The sequence below is a fragment of the Falco punctatus genome, assembly GCF_963210335.1.
Source record: "Falco punctatus genome assembly, chromosome: Z".
Classification (NCBI taxonomy): domain Eukaryota; kingdom Metazoa; phylum Chordata; class Aves; order Falconiformes; family Falconidae; genus Falco; species Falco punctatus.
The window spans coordinates 5,493,326-5,505,895 of NC_137586.1; the positions used below are offsets into that span (position 1 = coordinate 5,493,326).

The 12,570-nt window shown below is 41.9% G+C and overlaps 1 long non-coding RNA gene across 2 annotated transcripts in view; it reads left to right on the forward strand.

The window, feature by feature from the left end:
- LOC308056085 overlaps nt 1-12,570 on the forward strand; it is a 56,154-nt gene that overhangs the window by 16,367 nt on the left and 27,217 nt on the right. The window lies entirely within an intron of this gene.

Consider the following 12,570-nt stretch of genomic DNA (forward strand, 5'->3'; position numbering starts at 1 on the left):
CATAATCTATTATTTTAATTCACTTTAAATACCATGTGCTAGAATATATCCTTTGAAAAGCCTTGTGGATATAGGAAAACATATAGCAAGTGAACTGGCAACTATGCTGCTGCAGAAAACACTTTTAACATCTCATTCTTTCGATAGAGATGACTCATCAGGAATCGTTTGCAAATCTTTGGGATTTGCAAAATGGTGTCTTTGTGTAAGAGAAAGAAAACAAAAATCCAGAGCGCTAATGCTTGTCAGCTTGATGTTTATAAATGTTTCTATTCTGAGAACTGGGGTTTGAATAGGGGAAAAAAAAACACCCAACCCTAAGCATTGCAATAAGGAGTGTGACTGTTTACAAGGGCATGTAATGATGGGACAAGGGGGAATGGCTTTAAACTGGAAGAGGGGAGATCTAGATCAGCTGTAAGGAAGAATTTCTTCCCTGGGAGGGTGGGAGGCGCCGGCAGAGGCTGCCCAGAGCAGCTGTGGGTGCCCCGTCCCCGGCAGTGCCCACGGCCAGGCTGGGGCTGGGACCCACCTGGGCTGGGGGGAGGTGGCCCTGCCCGGGGCAGGAGGTTGGATTGGGTGGGCTTTAAGTTCCCTTCCAACCCAAACCTTTCTGATTCTATGGTTCTATGACTTCAAATATGAGCTCTGTAGCCATCCTAAAAACAGACTGTGGAGTGAAAGGTGGTAGCGCTCCAATAGCTGATAACCACACAAGCACCTTTTCCATCACTATATTTCTTAGAGGGCAGGTTCCGTGTTAAGTGGCTCAGTGGCTCCAGTCAACAGGTGTGCCACATCACCCATTTCACCAGCTGTCAGGCTTACAGTGATCAAAACATCAGTGCTGCGCAGTGTTCAGTTTTAAATTCCTGTCTGCTTAAAGTTATGCACAGACTGAAGTGCTTCATAGCAGTGTGGCTTAAACCTGCATGCCCATGCTAAGAAATCCTGCCTGTGGTGTCCTGCGTTGGTAACTGGTGGTACCTCAGACACACCTCGAAGCTTAGAAGTGACCTCGCGCTGGAGGCTGAGATGAAATCTCAGCTGCTGACATACTGATTTGGCTTTATAAAGAATAATAAAAAAAGCACCAGCAATCTCTAGCCACAGACAAATATTCAAAAGAGAAGATAATTCCTTTCATGCCCCTTCCCAGCACCCTGGCCCTGGAATAGTCCATGGCTTCCCTGCAGCCCAGGCTCTGTCAGCAAGTCCATCACCACGCTCCGACTGTCAGAGCTCACTTGTGGGAAATTTTCAAGCCATGCTTGTTTGGTTTTCCTCTTCCTGTTTGACTTGTGTCTTTAAATAATGTGGTTACTTCACAACAGCTTGTTTTTTGTCTGGGGCATAGGGCATATTTTTCTAGCAGATAAAAAAACTTCCCACAATTTGCCTTGTGTTATTTCCCTTTTTGAAGGGAGAGCTGATAAATTCAGGGTAATATGTAATAGATGCTTTCCTGTTTTTACTTATTGCTCTGTCAGGCCTGTCAGCTAGAAATTTATTAGCTCGTTTTGTAGCTGTAACGTTTAAACGAGACAGCTAGCACTACATTTACCCTATAGAGCAAGTGTGAATAACAGTGCTTATGTTGTATCCTGCTCCATAGACCAGCACTGGAGAGGGATGGTAGGTCTGGTCCACACCAATAAGCCCTTCCCTACATACCCACTTTCATTTTTAATGTTTGTTCTTTCATTTCTCCTCTGTGCCATTTTCACCTTCTGCCTAACTGGGAAACCAAAGAGGGGGGGTTAGGAATAGTTGTTGGTCTTTATTTCATGCACCTAAAAGTGAGTTGACCTGGCTGAGCAATCTCTGAATCTTCTTTCATAATCAGTGAGTGAAGAGATCTCCGTGAACCGATCTACCACATTTATATCTGGATAGGGTAGATTATCTTCTTGATCTTCTTGTCTCTTAGTTGCACAGGGAAAGCCTAACTGATTGAATATCCACAACTGAAGTCAGAAAAGTCAAGGAGGTAAATGCCTCACTTCATGGGGTGTCCATGGAGAGAAGGTTCAGGAAAACCCCAGGGACCAAGGCTATGTCTGCCAAGTTACCCCAGCAGTGCTCCTGACACTCACACATCCCCCTTTCCTCTCCCCTGCTTATCCTACTGCTCATATCGGTGTCTGATGGGTATGTTACCTTCACCTGGGGGAGACTGACCCAACCTGAGGAATCAGTGCCACGGCCCCTCTGCCGTTGAATAAAGACTGCATTTACCCAAAGTGAACAGAGACTAGTGAGGGATTAGTGTTTGGTTGTTTTGTTTATTTGTATAGAACCAAAATCCATTTTTACAGAGGGAGGATGTGAGTGAGTATGTCCTGGGTTGGAAGTGGGTGTGATAACAGCTGGGGACAAGGAAAAGTAGCTTTTGTGGCACACAGGGTACCTGCCGTGCAAAATGGTGGTCGAAGAGTAAAAGACACCACGGATCTCTTCATCGTGTGGCAAACCAGCTTCTGAATACTCTCAAAGTCTAGAGAAGAGTTTGGGAGTTGACCAAAGGTGGCAGGGAATCCGCCTTGCTGAGCTGAGCCATTCAAAATCTTGCAGGAGTCAGAAGCATTTGAGTTGAATTTTCCCCTTTTATCCAAATATAGGGGGAAAATGCTGGTGCCTCCTTGCACCTGATAGCAAAAATGGAAATGCTTCCTTACCTGAAGCTTCCTTGCTGCATGCAGCCGGCAGAAGGAAGCACTGGTCTCACAGAGCAGCCGTGCGGATGGAACTGCTGGGCCGTCAGACTCGTACCTGGAGCAGTGTCTGTGGAAACACAAACTTGGCCAGGACAACAGTCTTGACAGCTGGGTGGGGACTGAGAAGGTGATGTATCAGACACTTTCTGTGATTGGAAAACACCTTCTTTTCTGTGCTACCCAAATAACACTCACGAAGGGCTTCAGAGCTTACATGTTGTATGGAAATCAACTTTCTTCTGCTCATATTGCAGCACAGGACTGTGCTCTGCTAATGCAAATTATGAAGTGCATCTTCTCTTCCAGCCTGCAGATCAACAGGGCTGAGGCACACACCATAAACTGCACTGCACACAAGAATTTTGTGGCATATTTGAGACAAGGAGGGGATAAAGAGAAGCAAAATCATAATGGCCAGGCTGAGTCAAGTCAAAGGTCCCTTGTTATCAGTCTCCTTACTTTAACACTGGCTGGTAACAAATGGTAAGGACGAGTGTGTAAAGCAGAGTACTCCTAGGGTATCTCCAAAGAGATCTTTCCTTAGTGAATCCAAGGTCTTATTTTTGTATTAGATAAATCAGCGTTAGCTTCCAACAGTCATGGCAGGAACCGGGCAAAAGTTACCTCACAGAACACTGTTTGGAATTAAAAATACGTGGGTTACCCTCAACCCAAACCTCTGCCTGCCCATGGCATCACATCCTTTTGGAAACTAAGGTCTTTTCCTTCCACAGCTTTTCTGAGTGCAGCCAGAATGAAGGTTATTTTGTTCAGCAGCTACTGCTGTTCTGGGCTCTATCAATTGGGTGCTCCACTTCCTCCACTTTGTTGACTGCAGATCCCACCAGTATCAGCCCTAAGTAAAACACCAAAAGTGAGACAAATGTTTGTCCTCTTTCTAAGAACTTCTTGAAAATCCATATATATTCGCTGTTTTCCATAGTCAATGGCTACAATATCCCTGCACCATTACTATACTAAGGAACTGGGGAGGAAGTAACTTCTATCAGATTTTGTAAGGTGGAGAATTCCAGGTCTGGAAAATAAATCATCTACAGAAGATTTTATAACCCAGAGAGATACTTGTAGGAAAAATGAATATCCCTTTATCCTGGAAGAGTTCTAGGAAATGGAAGCACGGTTTTGTAGTGCTACAGAAGGAGAAACCTCTGCAGTGCTGCTATAATAAACTTCAAAGTGTATTAGAATTTACTTTCCATCCCTATACCCAGACACGAAGTCTATACATTCTGTCACTACACACATAAAACGAAAACACTTTCCAATTCAAAGCAGGAAAGGGCTTTGCTCCTTGTTCAGCAATTAGGAGGTTCAGTTATGGAAACATTGTGCATTCTTCAATTTGAAAAGAACCTAGTTCCTTGTGGTGCCCGACGTTATTAAATCCACATTACAAGGACAAGGCTTACAGAAACAGTGAAGTCATATGTCTGAGTGGAATAGCACCATAATCCATTTCTATCACATGTTGTGTTTTCCGAATTACAGCTCTTCATAATTGCAGGTTGAAGGTTGTACTATTCTGTTTAGCTAACAGAAAATAACTTCTACCGATTTTCCACCAGCAGTTCCTAAATCACCATAAACATAGCGCTTACCTAGAGTTTTGTGAATATATACTTCTTCAATTTAGTCGCCAATAGAAAAACAGCCAAATAAAACATTCGCTTTTGGTCTAAATTAAATGTTTCATATGGCCCAAACTGTACAATTTCCTTCTCTTTTTCATCCGTTTAGAGATAGTATGACATTTTGAAACAGAAGTATCAAGAAATTGTGTTTTGAAACTATTAAATATATAGTATACAACTATATATTTATACTATATAATTTATTTATACTATTTATACTATATAAATATATAGTATACAACATATATATAAATATAAAGTATACAACTTGCCACAACTGAACTACTCATTGTAAAACATTGTAAAAAAGAAGAATTTATAAAGGTGGAGTCAAGATCTTTATGGAGCTGCATGGTGCATGGATATATGACATATGACCATAAACTAAACAGGAGAGGTTCTGACTTGATACAAATAATCTTTTTCTCAGCAGAAGGACAAAGAACCATTGGAAAAACTTTCCAAAGATTTTGTGTAATCTTGGTCCTTGGAGGTTTTGAAGACCAAACTGGACAAAGTCCTGAGGAGCTGGGCTGAATTAAATGTTGACCCTACTTTGAGCAGAAGGTTGGACTAGAAATCTCCTGAGGTTCCTTCCAACCTAAAATATGCTATGATTTTATGAATTTGGAAGAAACAAATAATTTTGATTAACCCTGATTTGTCTGGCTCAGGAAATAATCATATTCAACCGAGGACTTCTCATTTAAAGTTGGTCAGCCATGCACCCTTGACTTTAACCTGAAGTATAACAAGGAACATTATAATGTATCTGCTGGTTGGTGGCAGCACAGCAGGAGATGGCAGGTCAGAATTGTTAGGACTGAATTTGCTACTCCAATTTCCCTTTTGTTCCAGAGCTCACATCATAAGGAGTCTTCAGCAACAGTTAGGTGAGAACTGGTCACAGATGCTCAGGGCTCAGGTTCCCTTTCCAGGAAGGGGATGTTATTTTTAGGCAGTTGCAGTGGAATATGCTAGAGCCTTAACAGTCAATAGTCTTTTCTTGGATGTGGTTAAAGCTGGCTAAAGCAACGAAATGTAGATTATTTTTTTTTTTTAATAAGAAGATTTAGCTCAGTGGGATTTTTTTTTTTCTCAAGAACAATTGTTCTTGTACTTCTCACAATTACAATTGTAACTGTTCTGAAGAACATTTTCTGAACATTGTTCTTCCTTTACAGATTGCTACTAAAAAAAGTTGGTGAACATTGTGTTTACTGCACAGAAATGGAGCTGCCTAAATGGGCTTTGGGAATAGTCACTGGCTACATAGACAGCTTTGGTTACTGAGCCACAAAATTAAGTTAGATAACTAATATTTAAGGGAGAACATTTCCCAGCCAAAGCATGTGAGAGTGGGGACCTCAAATTCTTACCCAGCTGGGTCTTGAGTGGTACCAGCAGTCAGATTCTGGACCGACCTTATTACAAGATAAGGTAAACTATGCTCTGATGGTTTCCTTCTTCTTTCTTAGCTGTCCTAATGCAATCATTTGGAACATTATAACACTTTCAAGATTCTGATTCCAGTAAGGAAAATATATATAGACATACACACCCCCATCTTATAGAATTAATTCCATGCTTTTGACCAACAGCAGTGAGTCTAGTAGCAACCTCTGGAAGAAACAGGCCAGCTGCTGCAGCTAGATGTCTGCTCACAGTTTGATGCCTTATCCTCCAAGACAGAGCCTTTTTCAGAGATCCCCAAGCCTTATCGAGAGATCTGAAGCCAGTGTTGACCAAACTAGCAAGTCTGACTATGGGTATGCAGCATTGTTTTACCCATAGCTAAGATGAGAGTTTTCCCGATGGTGCATGAACATAGATGGAGAGTTTCCAGGGCCCACATGGCACCCTGTGGCACAGTATGGGTTCCACGGCTCCCATCAGTGCTTGTTTGGGGAACAGGGTCTACCATGACAAGCTGGTTTTCCCTTTAAGCCCTATAGAGTGAACATAAACTATTTACTACCTCTTGTGCATCCCTCTTGTGTTTTGTATCCTGAGCTGTCACTTTTTGTTGTGTGCTTAGACCATGATGTTTCATCAGGTAGGGACTAAGGTCATCTGGTTGGTACCTATCTACTTGCATCGCAGTGGACATTCCTGAACAATTTGGTGCAAATAAACAACAATAAGAACATAAGGAAGTCCAGGCTGTAGTCTATAAGCCAGGAGCTGAGGACAATGTGGAGCCAGAGAGACATTACAGGAGTAGGGAATTACTTTGCATTATTCTGATGCTTCTTCTTTACTTCCTGCAGTGTGATATGACTGCATGAGTCATCACAGCAGCAAGGGCTGAATTTAGGACAACTTTGAAATAATGACCCTTCTCTGCCTTCACTAAGTGGCCTCTGTTTTCTAACTAAGAGGCTGCTGATTCAATCTGTGAAAGGACAGAGACTTTAACTTTTGGCTGAACACAGGGTCATCAGGATGAAATCATGACATGCAGGAGATAACCATCTACTGGCATTCTTTGGCAGTAAATTCTCAGAATCCATACCATATAAAGCATGAGTTACAGTTTTCTTCTATTATTTGAGACAAATGTAGTAGCAGTCACACTTCCTAACGTATTCCTGTAACTGTAAACTAATTATTATGGACAATAATTGTAGTGATAGGGTCAGTTACAGTTCTCATCACTACATTTTCATTAGCTGGCATGCATTCATTACTGGTGCCAGCCGTTAGCATAGCATATACAAGCTATTGGAGATCTTGGGGGTATGAGATGCACAGAAATTACAGGGAAAATGTCAAAGAAATTTTACACTCTCCATCTACATCCTCATGCACCCACTTTTGTTATGAGGGAGCCCAAAGTTATATTTTAATGATGGCGAGTTACACCTGGCAGCCAAGTAATCTGTGGAGCTGGAAAGACCAGAAAAATCTGTCAAAGAAAGCTGGCGTTTGGCAATGATGTCAGTCACTAAGAATCTTACAAGGCATATGATCAGAGTTCCCTGACTATGAGCCAACGATTCCTGAAAAAGACCAGCTGTCGGCCATGAAAAGGAGAATGGCTCCTGGAATGGTGGCTGAGAGCTGAAAGCTGCAGCAGTCTTGGGAGATGCAGACCTCGGAGCCTTGTATTTGCTCAAGCACCTGCAGAACATCATCAAAGAGAAAGGAAAAAAAAAAGAAACAAAAAAACCCAAACAACCTGAGGAAAGGGAGGGAAGGAAAAAAAAAAAAAAACGTTGTTAAAAAATTAAAAAACGTTGTTAGGACTTGCCTGGGGCTTGGGGAGTGTGAAATATCTTCCAGAATGGATCACTCTGATAATGAAACTTTAGAACCCGATTAAAGCTCACAGCAGTGGGGAGAGGCAACTCTATCAACTCACAGCTGCGGCCGAGCCTGGGAGGAAGGAGAGCTCTGCCTTAAAATCCACCCAGGGAGAAGGCAATGCAGGGAACATCTGGCACACTGGAGGAATGAAAAGGATCGGCTGGAGCGGTGAGCAGGGGAGTGCACCTGGCAAGACCCAAGTGGAATTAGGTCAAAGCACTGTACAGCAGATACCCATACTCAGACCGGGAGCTCACAGAACAGCAAAAGGAGGAAGGCTATTCACGGGCATGACTGTCTGGGAGGGAGAAATGTGAAACCAGGTGACTTTTCTGTAACAAATAGTTCACAGGAAATATTAAACAAGAAGTCCACAGAGTAAAATTTTAATGATGTTAATGCAAAATACACCTTCAGGCAACTGGGAAGAACAAAATGTAGAAAGTGAAGATAGACTGCATTTCCTCAGAAAAATAAGAGCATATGCCCCTTTGGAAAGTGAGTGCAGCAGGATAAAAGAAGTCCTGAGAGAAAGGGTACTTGATCTTCTCTTCCTTTTTTTTTTTTTTTTCTTCTTCTTATTTTTTTTTTTTTTTTTTTTCCTCTTGCACGCCAGAACCCTTGTAAGATTCCTGGCCTTGTGAGGAAGGACACAAAGCAGAACTGCAGGTAATATGGAGTGCTCATGGTGGATTTCTAAGGCATATTTAGAAGGAAAGAACTTTCAAGAAACTACGGACTCAGAGAGCGATAGATGACATTCTGTCCTTATTCAATGTCGTGCCTTTGTATTCAATATTTGCTCAGGCATAAGGGCAATTCTGAATAAAGGAGAAGCAGAGCTGGGTGACTCTGAGCATCCTTTCTGAAAAGTGGCACCTCTAAGCATTTGTGTATCTACCAGGTCAGCCCAGGCTGGTTAGGATGACAGTGGTCATCATTAGGTCTCATTAAGTTCACAGTCTGGATAACCAAACACAATCTCATGTTTGAAGATTCAGGTTTTGGCTTCCTTTGTGATAAGTCAAGAAAGTTAAATCCTAAAGTGAGAGATTCAGGGAAATCTGGTTTCCAACACCTTATTTTTTTGGGAATAGCCAGAAAATTGGAGAGACCCCAAAAGCAGCTGTCACAGAATTCAGTTCATTTGGAGCAAAGCTCAATTAGACCAGACAGGAATTGTCTTAGAAGTTCGGAAGAAAACTGTTCTGCTCTCCTGTGCCATAAAACTAATCTAATGATGGATGATGGCAAGGCAAAGTTTTAGGAAAGGCAATTTTACTTAAAAAAAAAAAAACCACAAAAAAACCCACTTCCCCCAGACTGCTGTAGAAACCTGGGCTCTGGGGCCTCTGTTTTCCTCCCTCCACCCTACCTAGGAACTTTATACAGTTGAAAAGCAATCTAAACAATCGGAGGGAGATTTGGCTGGGAATGCTGAGAGCTGGCAAGGTCCTGCTCCCTCCCTAACTGCAGTGGTTTATGATCATTAAAGCTAGCCTCTCTAGGAAAAAAAAAAAAAAAAAAAAAAAGGACAAAGTGTGGAAGTGCATGAATCATACATTCCAAGCAGTAAAAACATAAAATTATAGAAGTTAGACTGTGTGATTTTCCTGTCCCTCCCCCTCTTCGCCTCCATTCCCTGACTTAAAATAGAGAGGAGAAAGCTGCAGAGGACTGAGACCAGGGATTAAGTGAGTCAAGAAGGGAATCAGCAGAGCTGCTCTGAGATCTGTCGGCAAAGCAAACAGTGAGCAGCGAAAGGAATAACTACAGCAACATGTAGGGGAGGAAAGAGAAAGAAGATTAGAAGGGTCACAATGGATTTATCTAAATTTATTTAGGTTCCCTTACTCTGTTCTATGTCTTAGACCCTGAAGTGATAGTAGGATCTCATACATACATTGCAAGAAAGAATTTCTTCCACTTTAAACAGACAAACCAGAGCAAGGTGAAGAGGAAAAGCCAAACAGCAGACATTTGTGGCCCATCACTGTTCAGCAGGCAGAACAGGCTGGAGCCCTAAAGGAGTGTCAATTCTGTTTTGAGAATACAGTGCCCTAGTTATATCACAGATTGACCAGTGCAGTCTCCCTGCACAAGTGCTCTAAATTCCCAAAGATACACATCACCAAGAAAAGCGCACAAACTTACCCATTTTCACATTTTCCTTCCTGGATCTGTATTATTCTAATTTATGTACCAGTCAGCCGGGTTAAAATTGAGTTAAACCCAACAGTAACAGCAAGTACAGGGATGGCTCTTAGCTCTGTTTTAACAATTTGTCATCTTAGTTTTTGGAGGACGTTTTTGCTACAGCTTATGACATTTCGGTCTGAAAGACTTTGTGAAATGCAACAAAACCAAGCACAGCCAATGCAAAAAGGGCAAGCAGTGTTTTGCTCATTTTGCTTTCAACATTTCTTTTCCTATTTGGAAAAAAAGTTGCATGCCAGACTCAGTGAAACCCTATCTCCAGTTGGCACAAATCATCACAGATTCCCTGAAATGAATGGAGTTTACACCTGCTGTGGATCTAGCTCAATGAACAGAAACCTATGAAACCTTACACTAACTAGGAAAGTGGGCAGAGTAGTGCAGTGTTATTGTCAAGCCCCTTTCCCAGCGGGTGCGCATGTGCTCTTACAGAAGCGAGTAACATGAGTTTCCCTCCGAGGAAAGAAAAGTAGGCTTGACCAAGCAACTCTGATGAAGAAAGCCAAGAAGCTGCCAAAGCTGGGAAGAAGTAAAATAGTTGTCAGCCTGTTAATGATGGTTCTTTAGAAACAAATCCATTGGAAAGGGCAGATTTTAGATTTCCTGTGTTTTCTTGTAGCTTGCAGAACTCAGCCTAAATCCCTGGGCTGTTTAATGGAGAGGTTTCATTCAGTCAGAGGGTTGATGATGTTCCTATCAGCTCTTCACTGCAGTAAATCAAAGTGACTGTGGAAGCTGATTTTGACTAAACCCCCAGGTTAGAAGTGCCTATTCTGGAGCCTGATGAAGGCAGGAATTTGAGAGTCAGAACAGCCTAATGAAGGAGAGCACATGTGAGTCCAGCAGCTTGTTGTGAGCCCTGTGCAATCTTGGGATAGCCCCCTCACCTTCCATGCCTTACTTCTGTACTTTCACTTTTAACGCACATCTTCTATAACTGTCACCCTTTCCAAAGTAACGAAAAGTCTAATGAAAAGCAAAACAGCCCTGCACGTTCCTGCTCAAGAACGTTGAGATATTAGATAAAAAGCACTGGTTTATAATTAAATTTATAAGCTAAAACCTAATCTTAGGATAGCTGAGCTACCCTGAGGCTTTACATCAATACTTCAAATTATTGATTTTATGATACTTTGCATGAGGAGTTTTGTTCAAAGAACTGTGCTATTTTTAAAGTCCGAACAAAGCCTCATAGGAGACATCCAGGTATCCTATAAACAAAGGGTGTTTTATGCCCAAAACAATAGCCAGGGTATGAAATGTTGTGGCAAAGCCAAGGTTCACCTTCCTGTTTTGGGCACAAGAAAACATAGTTGTTTAGTGATGCATCCCAAAATGCAATGACAGCCTACCAGGACAGCTGCCTGCAGCACCTGGGCTTTGTGCTTTCATGTGACTCACAGCAGAGGATAACTGGCCCTAATTTTGATGGAAAGATGAAATGGGGAAACTGATGAGAAATGGTGGTCAATGTTCTGTGCTGGAGCATGACTTTTAATAGTTCCCCTGATGTGGACCTGAGAGCCTCTGGGAAACTGAGGGCATGTGCAAGAAAACATCCTTGAGGACATCTGGGAACACGAGTTGTAGCAGGCAGAGATATTTTTGTCCCTGTGGCATGGCTCTCACTTTGCCATTCCCTGGACATCCCTTTTCCTCTTAACAGTGAGGACCATAAGATGATGTAAAGATGAGCACCTCTAAATTGTGTTGACCAGAGCATGGTCAAAGAGGGAGGAACAGCTTGTGTGCAACATCTAGAAGAGCTTGGTGAGATGGAGAGTAGAAGAAGACACTAAAATGGCAAAGAAAAGGAGCATATAAGAGCAAATAATGTTTCTAAAGCTTAAAACAGCATTTTGTTTCTCCTCCATTCATTCTACCATGACTGCTGAAACTACCAGCCTTATTTCATTTGCTGTCAGCAGTTACTGCTGACAGGAGGATGAGGCGAAGGTCCCAGTCACAGTTCTGTTGAACAGAGGGCACTAGTGTGACACAGCTTGGACAAGCCTACCCGCAGGAATGTAATCTGCAGAATTGTGGAGAGCTTTTGTTCTTGCAGCAAAAGTCTTTGCTTTATAACTCTACATCACTGAGGGGAAAAATAATAATAATAAAAAAAATTAGTCAGAATTGGAAAGATTAATTTCTGATGCAGACAAAACATAAAAACATCAGCAATTCTTGCCTTTTTTAAAAAATAACTGTTATGCTTTTTTGATTAGTGGCTAGTTAGAACAGTACTGCATATCTGTATATCTTCTTCTGACAAACAATTTCCTGTGACAATATTACAGAGTCCTCCGATATGCACATTAAATCTAAATTAGTGTATTAAATGTGTTGAACTGCATACAACTGTCAGCTAATCTGATATTTATCTCACGTACCTGATATGCCGCCACCCACATCTTCAGCAGAATCCCAGTTGTGTTACACTTTTAATATGGGGAACAAATGTATTTTATACTATGCATTATCAAAATTCTTATGGCTACATAAATATAACTGGAGTTGAATATACCACAGATGCAGTGATTGTATTTGGGATGATCAGCTGAGATTAGCTGGGGTTCTGACATGGGTGGACACGTTCTGCCTATGTCTAAGACTGCACACTCCAGTCTTGGAGCACTAATTGCTTGATGGCAAAGTGCACAGCTATAGAAAAC